Genomic DNA, 12,780 nt, shown 5'->3' with positions numbered 1-12,780 from the left:
TTTCAAGTTTAGAATAAACAATTTAAACTTTGAAAATATAAAAAATAAAAATAAAAAACACACACGGAAGTTCTGCATCTGAAATTTAGTTTTGGAGCCTAATTTTGTGGAACTATCAAGCATTATCTAATTTTGTGGAACCATCAAGTATTATCCTTTTAAATATCTTAATTTAAAAAATATTGAGCCTAATTTTGTTGAACTATCAAGCATTATCTAAAAAATATATATTTAAATTAAATTTTAAATAGAAATTCCATTTTTTACAAGAAAGACGAAAGAATATAAAATATTAAAAAAGTAACGTGATTCCGTGAAGGTCAGTCAAAAATAGATTTTAGAAAAAAATCGAAATATTTCTTTTTTAGGATAAATGCTTAAGATGGTGATGCTAAAATTTAGGAATTACAATAATACTAATTATTTACGTTTTTAAAACATAAGTAGTTACGTTCAATTTATAAAAGATTATAAATCTGAAATTTTTAAATAACTGCACATTTATAAATTGAAAAAAATAATAAAAAATATTTTAACTGCACGTTAACTTTTCACTTCTATCTCAAAATAAAAGGAGTAGTTAGTGATTAAACATTTAAACAAGTGGATGATTCCCTCCCCATTCAGTGTAACCGTTTCCAAAAAAACATCTTTTACCCCTTTAAAAAAGAAGACACAAATTTATGAGCATAATCAAGTTAGTCAAAAGAAAATTCAAAGAAATCAAGAAGAATTAAATTATTTGAGTGAGCAATCCATATCTCAAGCAAGAGGAGTTTATTGCAAATAATCCGCAATATTGAACAATTTTTGTGGTAATTGTTCGGAAAAAAAAATTACTTTTTGGAACATTCTTTTTCTTCCTATTTTGTTAAGAAATATATATTGTTTATTTTAAGGTATTATACATAGGAAAAATGATAAATACATCATCAGAAAAGAAATTGAAACTTTCAAACCGAATGTATTTATATATTTTTTGTTATGTTGTGACTATGAATGTTTTTTTTTTTTAACATTGAATATGAATTCACTTTAGGTTGAATATTTATAAAATTTTGCCAATGTGCTTGAATGTTTGTTTTTTTTTTAAAAAAAAAACGACAATCAGAAATGCACTAAGTTTTATCTAAGTTACATGCTTTATGAAATTATAAACTTTTCTTGAAGAAGTTATTAAGTATCTTTCTTTTATTTATTTAAGAAAATATATACATATACGTACATTCTATAAATTAAATATTTTATATTTTAAATAATTAAGAAGTTAATTACATGTTATATAATTGGGATAAGGGTCTGAAAAATACTCCAACTTTGGTCGAATTTGCTGTTGCGATACTAAACTTTCATGAGGACCTATTACCAAAATTGGGGTATTTTTCCAACCCTTATCCCTATATAATTCCACTACTTTTAAATTTTTTAACCTTTTAAAATATATTATATTTTAAATAATCAAAGTTAATTACATGTTGTATAACTTCATTACTTTTAAATTTTTGTAGTTTTTTTATACCTTTTTATACTTATTCATACATATGCAACTTCAGATTATGATCATTATGCTTTTTTCAGTCTATTTGCTTTCTTTTCTTCACACAAAATTCAAGTATTAAATTTTGTAATTCTTATACTTGAAAATTTAGTATTTGTGTTGTGCTTGTGCCTGTTTAATTTGTTTTTTACACTCTAATAGATTTTTATTTATAGATATATTCATTCATGTATTTTATGACTCTAATAAGAATCGTAATTGAAGAAGAGCTAAGCAAATACCTTGTAACACAACGTTCTTAGAAAGAGCTAATTTTGGAAGGAACTAAATTAGAAATAGCTAATTTGAGGTTTGTATAAGTTACACTTCGATTGTAAGTTTTGGGTCAACTTCGAACGACCATAACTTTCGGATGAGTTAGGTGGCCCATAAGATATCAAATGAAAGATCTTCGAGTCCTCATTCCAATGCCACAAAGTTTTCTAAATTTCGAGTTCGGATGAGGGAGATATGCCCATTTGGATTCAGCCTATACAATTAAGGAAATTCATCCGAGTTAAGGAGGGGTATTTTGGTCTTTTTCTTACCCCCACCTAGCCTAAGCGTTTTTCTCACCCTTTTAGGGGTCTAAAATGATTGAAATCAGTTTTAGTCATTCAAAAGAAGCGTAGGGTTTTGAGGGGAGTTCAAAAAGAGAAAAGATAAAGGATTCAAACGTTCATTCAAGAAAATAAAGATTTCGCCAAGAACAAGTTCTTTTTGACGTATGTAAGCTTTCATAGTGATGGGTTCATTCACCCATGACAATCATGTGTTTCTTTATTAAATTACATCCATGAAGATCCATGTATTGAGGTTCTTGATGAGTTTCTTGGAGTTTTGTTCTTAAATCTTTAATATTGGGGTTTAATGAGTTCTTGAGGTGAATTTTATGAGTTTGAGGGTTGTCCTTGAGTAGATTTTTGTTTACTTATATTGGGTATTCGAATATAAGAGAGTTTTGAAGAAATCATTCGATTCTAGGTGAATTAGGATAAAAGACCGAGAAGAAAAATTCATCGAAATGTACTTGGGAAGGGGTGGCGCGACGCGCCACTGATGCGCTAGGGTGCATGGTGCGCCGCGCCTGCAGTGCGCCAAAAATGGCATTCCGAAGTTCAGGGGTGCCAGGGTCGTATGTCCCCACTCCTTTTTCATCGTTTGTTCGATATAGGTTCTTTTAAAACGTATCCTTACTCTTTTCCTGATTATAACTATCCAACTACATCTAATCATTGAGAAATCTGGTATATCCAAATCATAATTCTTGAATTCGCAATTCAAATTCAAGACAAAGTTAAGAGTAAAGTTCGAGAGAGTTCTTTGAGTCAATTTGAGAAGTCTTTTGCAAACTTTTAAAACCTGTTTTAAGACTTGAGAACTTGAGTATGAGGATGAGGAGAGTTGAGTTTTATTTTTCAAAATGAATATATGGAAACTAAGTATTCCCAAGAGTGAATACTTTTATGTTTAAAATGAGAGGAGACTTTGATTTCCAGTGAGTTCATGAGGAGTTTTGAGCACTATCTCTTTTAAGAAAACCTTTTGAGTAATAATCTCAAAGTTTGAGGATCATGAAATATTTTTAAACATATGAGCATGATCTATATTATTGGGAGTAGTATTGAGCACCGATATGGGGATGAGTTCAGACAACTCAAAGTCCTCATAAACTATATATGCCAACATGGGTAAAGGGTCATACTTTTTAGATGATTTTGTATTGCTTTTAAGCATAGATTAGTGTATCCACTTAGTTGAGGATGTCTTATACTCCGGCAAGGTATAAGACAGTTCTGGCAGCGTGGGTGAGACGCTATATCATCACATAACTCATAGTGATGGTTGTCGGTTAAAGAATCTCCCAAATAAGAGTAAAAAAGTTATTATTGTATTTTTTTAAATACATTGATTATCTACTATTTTAAAAGCTTTCTTTACAATGCATCTTTATTGTTACTTTTATATTGAACTGAGTTGAGCATTTATGAGTTTGAGTATCTTTGAGTATCCTTGAGTTGAGTTGAGTTGAGATGATGTGAGTATCTTTTTTTTTTAATCAGTTCAAGCTTATGTTTGTGCTTTAGAGTTCCCCTTGCATTCTTTTACATTCCATGTACTGACGCCATTTGGCTTGCATCTTTTTATGAAAAAGATACAGGAGTTCAGGGTCATCATCAGGTGCACCGTTGATACCACTTGCAGTTCCAGAGTTGCTTTGTGACCCTCCTTGCTTTCAGAGGATTTCACTTCTATTTTCAGTTTTTTAAGATGTCGTGGATCTTGTCCTGATGTCTATCATAGTTATTAGAGGCATCATAGAAAGTAGTGCTTTGACGAGTTTTTTCCATTTCTATTGTTAAATGTTTGAGACTTGAGTTGCATTCTTTGGGCTAGTTCATTGTTCTTACAAATTTCAGAGTTTATATATCTTAAGACTAATGAGTAAAGTTTCACTTTTGAGTTCATGTATTATTGAGTAAGTCTTCCGCTGAGTATTGAGCCAGACCAAGGGTTCGTTTTAGGACCAACAATAGTTCTCAAGTTCCAGGTACGTCCAGGATGTAGGCTCGGGGTGTGACAGACTTTGTATCATAGCACATAGTTCAAGGGTCCTAGGGTGTCGATGAAAAAGTGTCTGTAGAGTCTTAGTTATCGGTGTGAAGCGCGCCACATCTATAATTAGGAGGCTATGACATTTAGGAACTATCTCACTTATTTCATACTCTTTTCGTGCAATAGAGTTTACCTCTATATAAAATTCTTTCTAATTCGTGCTTGCACGCATTTTTCAGATCATGCCTCCACGAAGAGCTGTTCGAGTTCGTTCTGCTAGGAGGAATGCTAATCCCCAGGATCAAGTGGTCCCCAATGCACCAAAAATGTGTTAACTCCTTAGCGTTGATTTTGAGAAATGACACTTAAACATTCACTCATTATCTTCGCAAGCAAACACATCAACAAGAAAGAAACCAAGCATAAAGCATAAAGAAGAAATAAAGATATATCCTGATATGTAGAATCAATTGGAGATTCCAGAACAAAGATATGTCTTGATCTCTAGAATCAATCAAGCAGATCATGATCAATCAGAGATTCCAGAAATCAATCAAATATATTCAAGATTGCAGAATATATTCAAGATTGCAGAACAAATCACCTAAGGAAGGAAAAAGATAATGTGCATCAATCAAAGGATACTTTCAAGACAACAAGATCAGTTAACATCCAAGACTACAAGGAAGAAATCGAAATCAAGGGATGCATTCAAGTTAACGAGATCAGCCAAAGATTCAAGACCACGAGAAGATAATCATACAAAGGAATAAATCGATTTGCTCATGCACATATCTGATATGGACATGACTCAACAAATCAATCAGAATAATATCAAAGACTTAATCAAAGATCCTTGATTCAAACTTCCTTGGGTTTCCGTAAAAGAGCAAATTCCTCCAAAGCTAAATAAACCTCTCTTAGTCATAGTTGTGAAGTATGCACTTCACTTGAACTTATATTATAATCTTCTTTTATCTTTCATAAACTTTGTACACACTTGAGTGAACAATTGAAAAGAAAAGAGAAAGAAAGATCTGAGTGTAGATTATACAAGTAGAGGTTGTGTTGAAGAAGAAGATCTGATTTGCATATCAGATAGGGCTCTCAATAGTATCATTCTGTAACACCCAAGTTCTCAACAAGCTCTTAAAAAGAATCCCTTGTAACCCAAGGGGACTGGAAGTAAGCAGCACATCGGTGTTCCGAACTAGTATAAACTCTCTGTGTCATTTACTTACTGCTTTTACTATCTCTGTATATCTGTTTTACTAACGTACAGGTGAGTCGAGTGACCAGAGCAGAAAGTCGACTAAAGGGAATTTTAATTCACCCCCCTCTTGACTTTCAAAGTGCAACCCTAAAGGGAGGTCACTAATGTTGAGTTACGGGATGCTATGCAGATGTTGAGTCAAGTTGTGACCAACCAAGCTGGGATAAAGAGAGAGGTTCGATAGGATGTGGCTAATACATCCAGAATCTGTGATTTTTGAGGATTCATCCTCCGAACTTCACCGGTTTAAGTGTCACTGAGGATTCATAAAACTTTTTGAAAGAGTTGTAGAAAGTTTTTGAGGTGATACATGTTGCAGATGCTGAGCGTGTGGAGCTAGCGTCATACCAACTCAAGGGTGCTGCTAGGATCTGGTATGACAAATGGATGAAGAGAAAAGTTGAAGGAGAACCAATTGTGAGCTGGCTAATGTTCGAAAGTGTCTTCATGGGGCGTTTCTTTCCCCGTGAGCTGAGAGAGGCCAATGCAAGAGAATTCCTCACTCTTAAATAGGAATCCATGAATGTGCATGAGTACAACCTCAATTTCACTCAACTATCTTGTTATGCTCCGGAGATGGTGGCTGATATGAGGAACATGATGAGCTTGTTCGTGTCTGGGTTGTCTCGCTTTTCAAGTAAGGAGGGCAAGGCAACTATATATTGATAGGGGACATGGAAATAGAAAGGCTTATGATCTATGTGCAAGCTGCATCAGGTTGATGAGGACAAGTTGAGAGATAGAGATGAGTTCCGCAACAAGAAGGCTAAGACGTTAGGTAATGAGTCTGGGCAGCCGAGGACCGGAAATGTGAACCGGTCATCTTTTCAACAAAAGCCAACTACACCTGCTCCATCATCTGCTAGTGCACCTGCACCAAAAATAGAGGTGAGTACCAGAATCATATTTCACAGAACTTTAGAGCTAGACCTACTAAATCTCAGAGTAGTGTGGCACAAGGGGACTACTGGACTTCTGCATGTGTTAAGTGTGGTAGGAACCACCCAGGAGGGTGTTGTGATGGCTCCACTGGTTGCTTCAAGTGTGGGCAGACAGGTCACTTCATGAGAGAGTGCCCTAAGAACAGACATGGTAATGGTAATAGGGGCAATAGAGCCAAATCTTCTTCAGTGGTTTCAACAGACAGATCTACACATAGAGGAACTACTTCAAGGACAGGCGGAGGAGCAAACCATCTATATGCGGTCACGAGTTGCCAAGAGCAAGAGAATTCACCCGACATTGTCATTGGTATGATCAAAGTCTTTACTTTTTAGGTATATGCATTGCTAGATCCATGTACGAGTCTATCTTTTGTGACTCCATATATTGCTACAAGATTTGATATTCTTCTTGAGTGACTTCTTGAGCCCTTCAGTATTTCTTCACCTGTTGGTGAGTCTATTCTAGCTGAGAGAGTTTATCTTGATTGTACCATTTCTGTCAATCACAAGGACACCATGGCTGACTTAGTTGAGTTAGACATGGTGGACTTTCATGTTATTCTAGACATGGACTGGCTTTATGCTTGTTATGCCTCAGTTGATTGTAGAACCCGAGTAGTTTTCCTAATGAGCCAGTTATAGAGTGGATGAGTAGTTTAGAAGTAAGGCTAGAAAGTTAGATTCCAAGGGGTGCATCTATCACTTAGTCCGAGTTAATGATTTTAGTGTTAAGACACCATCTATTCAGTAAGTTCCAGTTATGAGTGAGTTTCCAGAGGTCTTTCCATATGATCTTTCCAGAGTCCCTCTTGAGAAAGAAATTGACTTCGACATAAATATTCTTCTTGATACTCTACCTATTTTTATTCCGCCATATAGAATGTCTCCAGCTGAGTTGAAAGAGTTAAACGAGTAGTTGAAAGACCTCTTGATAAAGGTTTTATTCGACCCAGTGTCTCACCTTGGGGAGCTCCGGTCTTTTTTTTGAGGAAGAAAGATGGTTCTCTTAGGATGTGTATTGATTACCGCCAATTAAACAAGGTTACTATAAATAATATGTATCATTTTCCAAGAATTGATGATCTTTTCGATCAACTTCAGGGTGACACTTGCTTTTCTAAGATAGACCTTAGATCTGGCTATCATCAATTGAGAGTAAGGGAAAGTGGCATCCCGAAGATAGCATTCAGGACCAGTTATGGTCATGATGAGTTTCTAGTTATGTCTTTTGGCTTGACTGATGCTCTTGCAGCCAGGTTTTTTCAAGTCTATTGGGATATTATAGGTTCACACATCCTAAGAATGGTGTAGGAGTTTTTTTCTGGTAACACTCTACCAAAGTCTATAATTCATACTAATTTGATCCTCATTCCTAAGATGGACAATGTTCAAACCTTCTCAGATATGAGGCCTATTAGTTTGAGTAGTTTTGTAAATAAGATTCTGTCCAAAGTCATCCATGATAAACCGGAGAATATCCTTCCAAAGTTGATATCTTCTAATCAGTTTGGTTTTGTCAAAGAGAGAAGTATTATCGAAAATGTTCTTTTGGCTCAGGAGTTGGTAACAAATATCACCAAAAGAGGAAAGCCTGCTAATGTTGTCATAAAGCTAGATATGGATAAAGCGTATGATAAAGTATCATGGTTTTTCCTTATGAAAGTACTAAGGAAGATGGGTTTTTGTGAGAGATTTGTAGATATGGTTTGGAGGTTGATCTCTAATAATTACTACTCTGTTTTGCTGAATGGTCAGTCATATGGTTTTTTTCACTCTACTAGAGGAGTGAAGCAAGGAGATCCTTGATGTGAGGCTAAAAATATATATTTTTAATCATTATTTGTCTCACATTTATTATTTATATTTATCCTTTTTGAGCTTGAATTTTATGAATTGTGCTAAATTGTTTATTTTATTTGTAGGATTAAATTGGTGGAAAAATGAAAAAGTTTGAAGCTAAAACGAATTAAAGATGGAAGGTTCAAGAAGGAAATCAAGCAGACAACTTAATGGATTCAAAGTTATAAAATAATACATAAGTTATATTGCAATTACAATTGCAATTCTGCTGCCAGGCGTAATAATCTGAAGATAGGCACAAATTCTTTGAGGCGGCAGTACTGTTTAAGGACAGCTCACGCGGCGGATAAAAAAAAGGGAAAATTACGCGGTTAAGTAAACTTATACTACTTAATTACTCATCATAGCTATAGTTTGCTATAATTACCACTCACGATTAACATTATACATTAATTAAGCGGGGTGACTTCGAGTTTGTATAATTAGTCATGTTTGTATATGTATAATTCGTCAGAATATATAAATACATATGTATAATATACAATTATCTAACCTATATACATATACAATTCACCTCTCTCCCACTCTCTGCCCTCTCTCGCTCGCCTCTCTCCTCTTTCTCCCAATCTCGCTCGCCTCTCGCCTCCCTCTCCCAATCTCGCTTGCTATATATACAATTGCATATGTATAATATACAATTATCTAACAAATATACATATACAATTCACCTCTCTTCCCCTCTCTGCCCTCTCTCTCATCTCTCTCCTCCCTCTCCCAATCTCGCTCGCCTCTCTTCTCCCTCTCCTAATCTTGCTTGCCTCTCTCTTCCCTCTCCCAATCTCTCTTGCCATATATACAGATATATATGTATAATATACAATTATCTAACCTATATACATATACAATTCACCTTTCTCCACTCTTTGCCCCCTCTCCTCTCTTTCCCAGTCTCGCTCGCCTCTCTCCTCCATATAACATGTAGCTACGAATTGTAATTATCAAACTATAGCTATGGAGAGTAATTAGACTATTTTTGAGTGGCTATATGTGAAGGTTCCCCTAAAAAAAAGGAATCTAATTCCTTTTGGTTTTCAATTCCTAATTTAATTTAGACTCAATTATTTTATTTAGGGTTTTCTTTATTTATAAATAGTCCATAGAATAATTATTTTGGGGGAGAGAATTCATAGGGAATACTTTTTAGGATTCTTTTCTTCTTCTTATTTGGGTTAAACTTTATTACTTTTATTCTAGTTCTTGACTTGGGAGATTAACTGACAACTTTAGCAATTCTTAATTTCCTAAGTTCGTTTTGAAGATTTTGGTATTGCAATTCAAGTTGAATTTCTGGGTTTATTATTCTTCTTACGTAAGTTCATAATTCTTTCATTTAAAACAATGAATTGTGTTCATATGATTATGGGTAACTAAACTCCACAACTAGGGTTGTGGGAACCATGAACGATTAACAAAGAATGAATATTAACTAAGCAATTCTTGAATAGTGTTGTTGCATGCATTGATAATTCTTTCGTTTAGAAGTTTTTTAACGAGTGCACGCGTTAGAACTCGCCTTGTAGCTACTTGCCGGACCTAGGAGGTAATCAACAAGAAAAGAATTATCAACATAGATTTAGTGTGATACTATCTAATAGGCTAGTGTTGATTGGTACGAAGTAATAACTAAGCCAAACATCGATGTGATGTCTAATATGAGGTAAATGTAAGGGTTAGTAAGTTATACACATGTAGCCGGACCAAGGATTTAGAGATACCTAACTTATCACTTTGCATGTAGTACACTAGGAAATGATTGCTATTACTAGGATTACTGCGTTATGAGGTTTTGGGGAACACGTATACCCTAGTTAATTCTCTCATCTTGGCAACAACCGAAATTGACTTTTGTTTACTGATTACTTACTAAATTCTTACAATTTGTTCCACAAATCCCCCCTTTAATTACTTGTTTCTGGAAGTAATTTGACTAAACAAATATAATTGTTGATTAAAGTTAAGTCTAAACCATTTTCCCCATAGTATCGACCCCAACCTATAAGTTGGGTTGTTTAGTTGATAACGATTGCTTATGCTTCTTTAGGGAGGTGTAATTTGAGCGTATCAAATTTTGGCGCCGCTGCTAGGGAAATTGGCTTTTAGATTAAGTTTAACTACATTATTGAACTTTAGTCAAGTATTTCTCGATTTTACGTTGTTGTTTTTAGTTTTGTTTTCTACAAGTTTTAACTCTAGTGTATGCCAAGTACACGGAGTCGATGTGAATTCTTGACCCCCTACGATCCTGAATTGAGAAAAACTTTTAGGAAAATGGCTAATCAAGGAGATGGAATCTGAGTAACTAAGGTGTGTACGTCGTTTCGCGACGTTAAATTAAGCGCTTATTGGGAGGCAACCCAATTAATAGTGTAAGTTCTTATTTTATTTTTATTTTATTAGTGTTGCTTTTTTTATCTAGTTTTTGCAGATTAGGGGTAGTCTGAGTACTCAAAAAAAAACATTACAGCAAAGGAGCATGTTTGAGCTTAAGTGTGGGGTACGTTCGACCCCTGATGAAAATGAAGAGAACATGCTACTAGCTAGGCCATAAGGCCTCAGGGATTTTCCTAACCCTTGTTTTAAATTTTATTTGATGCTTGGGGACATATCATATTTTTAAGTGTGGGGTGAAGGAATAAATTCCTAGTATTTACTGTTTGATTGAGTCTTATTTTTTTAGGATGGGTTCCTTGGCTTTTGTTTTCGGTTCTTTTCCTAAGGATAGTCCCTTTAAAGCGAGTGTCATTTTTTTTAGGAATAAGTTTTTTTTCTTTTTCTTTTTTTTTATGAGAGAAAAGAAAAGACCCTTTTGAGTGGTGTGATACTTGCTATTTAGGTCTAATTTTTGAGTAGTACTTTCTTGTGAATGCTTGATTAAAAAAAATGCAGACTCTTTGACATCTAAGTTCATGGTTGTGACTTTGTATATAGCTTATTTTATTTTGTAGTTTGTTATGATCTTGTCTCTCTTAGAAGTGAAATTTATCCATCTTGATTGATACTTGTGCCATGTGTGGTGAGAATTTGTTTATTCCATGTTTTGCATCTTGGTCTAGAACTTGCCTTGCATGTTATTGAAGTGAAATAAAAAGTGATGCTTTGTTTAGGAGATGATAATAGACTTTCTTTGATTTGTCCGGTAAATTTTAGCTTTTTCAGATATTTTATCACTAGTTAGCCCTTTTGAGCCTGTAGCCTTTTGTTGATAGCCATATTTTACCCTTGACCATTTTGTTGAATTCCTAGTTTTTGCACCTTGCTTCCTTGAGCATTATAGCATAGACTTATTATAATTATCAATTCTGAGAAAAAGGGATGGTTGAGTGAAAAGGTAATCAATGATAACTACAAAGTTCTTAAAAGCCCTCTTTGAAAGAATGTGACATAAAAAAGGAAAAAAAAATAAACGAATGTGACATGAAAAAAAAAAGTTACCTTGATGATGACCCTGGTCCTTCCAAGGACATCGTGCACCTTAACGCATGTAAAATACGTAAGTTGAGGGTGGCTATTATGAAGGAAAACTTATCTAAAAAAACAAAAAATGGTGCAAAAAAATAAATAAATAAAATAAAAAATTGAAGCATTCTAGAGATGATGAACATTACTTGTGAAATAATTGTTGAAGAGAGGGCTGAAAATAAAGAGAAGAAAATAATGGGTGATGAAGTCTAAAATTGTAAAGTGCTTAAGGAAGTGTAAATCACTATTATATAGTTTTCCTACCCGTCTCCTAGCCTACATTACAGCCCGTTAAAGTCCTATTTGATTCTATTCAAGCATGCTTAATTAATGGAGATGTACATAATGGGCAAGCCTATGGCTCTTTGTGCATACATGTGAATTTTATTTGTTAGTGTGAGAATTGTTCTTGATATGAAGTCCTTAATTTATATTCAATCTTTTGAATTGAATGTGTGTGGACTATTTCTTTTTGTGAGGGTACTTGTTTCATGATAGATATGTGATTTTATTAGCTTTCTTTGATGAGAGTAGGTGAGCAAGTTTAAATTTGATGAGTTCAAAGTTCTTCCTTGAGGTTAGGAGGTTAGAGGTTTGTTGTTTATTTGGATGTCTTGCATAATGATTGAGAAGTCTACTTGATGTTTTGAAATTGGTATATGACCTAATTGTTTGTATTAACCAAAGTGATGACATTCCTATTTTGATTCTTTTGAGAAGAGCTTTAATGTTTGCTCGAGGACGAACAAAAGTTTAAGTGTGGGGTGTTGATGTGAGACTAAAAATATATATTTTTAATCATTATTTGTCTCACATTTATTATTTATATTTATCTTTTTTGAGCTTGAATTTTATGAATTGTGCTAAATTGTTTATTTTATTAGTAGGATTAAATTGGTGGAAAAATGAAGAAGTTTGAAGCTAAAACGAATTAAAGATGGAAGGTTGAAGAAGGAAATCAAACAGACAACTTAATGGATTAAAAGTTATAAAATAATACTTAAGTTATATTGCAATTCTGCTGCCAGGCATAAGAATCTGTAGATAGGCACAAATTCTTTGAGGCGACAGTACTGTTCACGGACAGCTCACGCGGCGGAATAAAAAAAGGAATTCAATTCCTTTTGATTTTGGAATCCTAATTTAATTTA

This window comes from Solanum stenotomum, chromosome 9 (assembly GCF_019186545.1).
Source record: "Solanum stenotomum isolate F172 chromosome 9, ASM1918654v1, whole genome shotgun sequence".
Lineage (NCBI taxonomy): Eukaryota > Viridiplantae > Streptophyta > Magnoliopsida > Solanales > Solanaceae > Solanum > Solanum stenotomum.
This window is presented reverse-complemented; position numbering follows the sequence as displayed.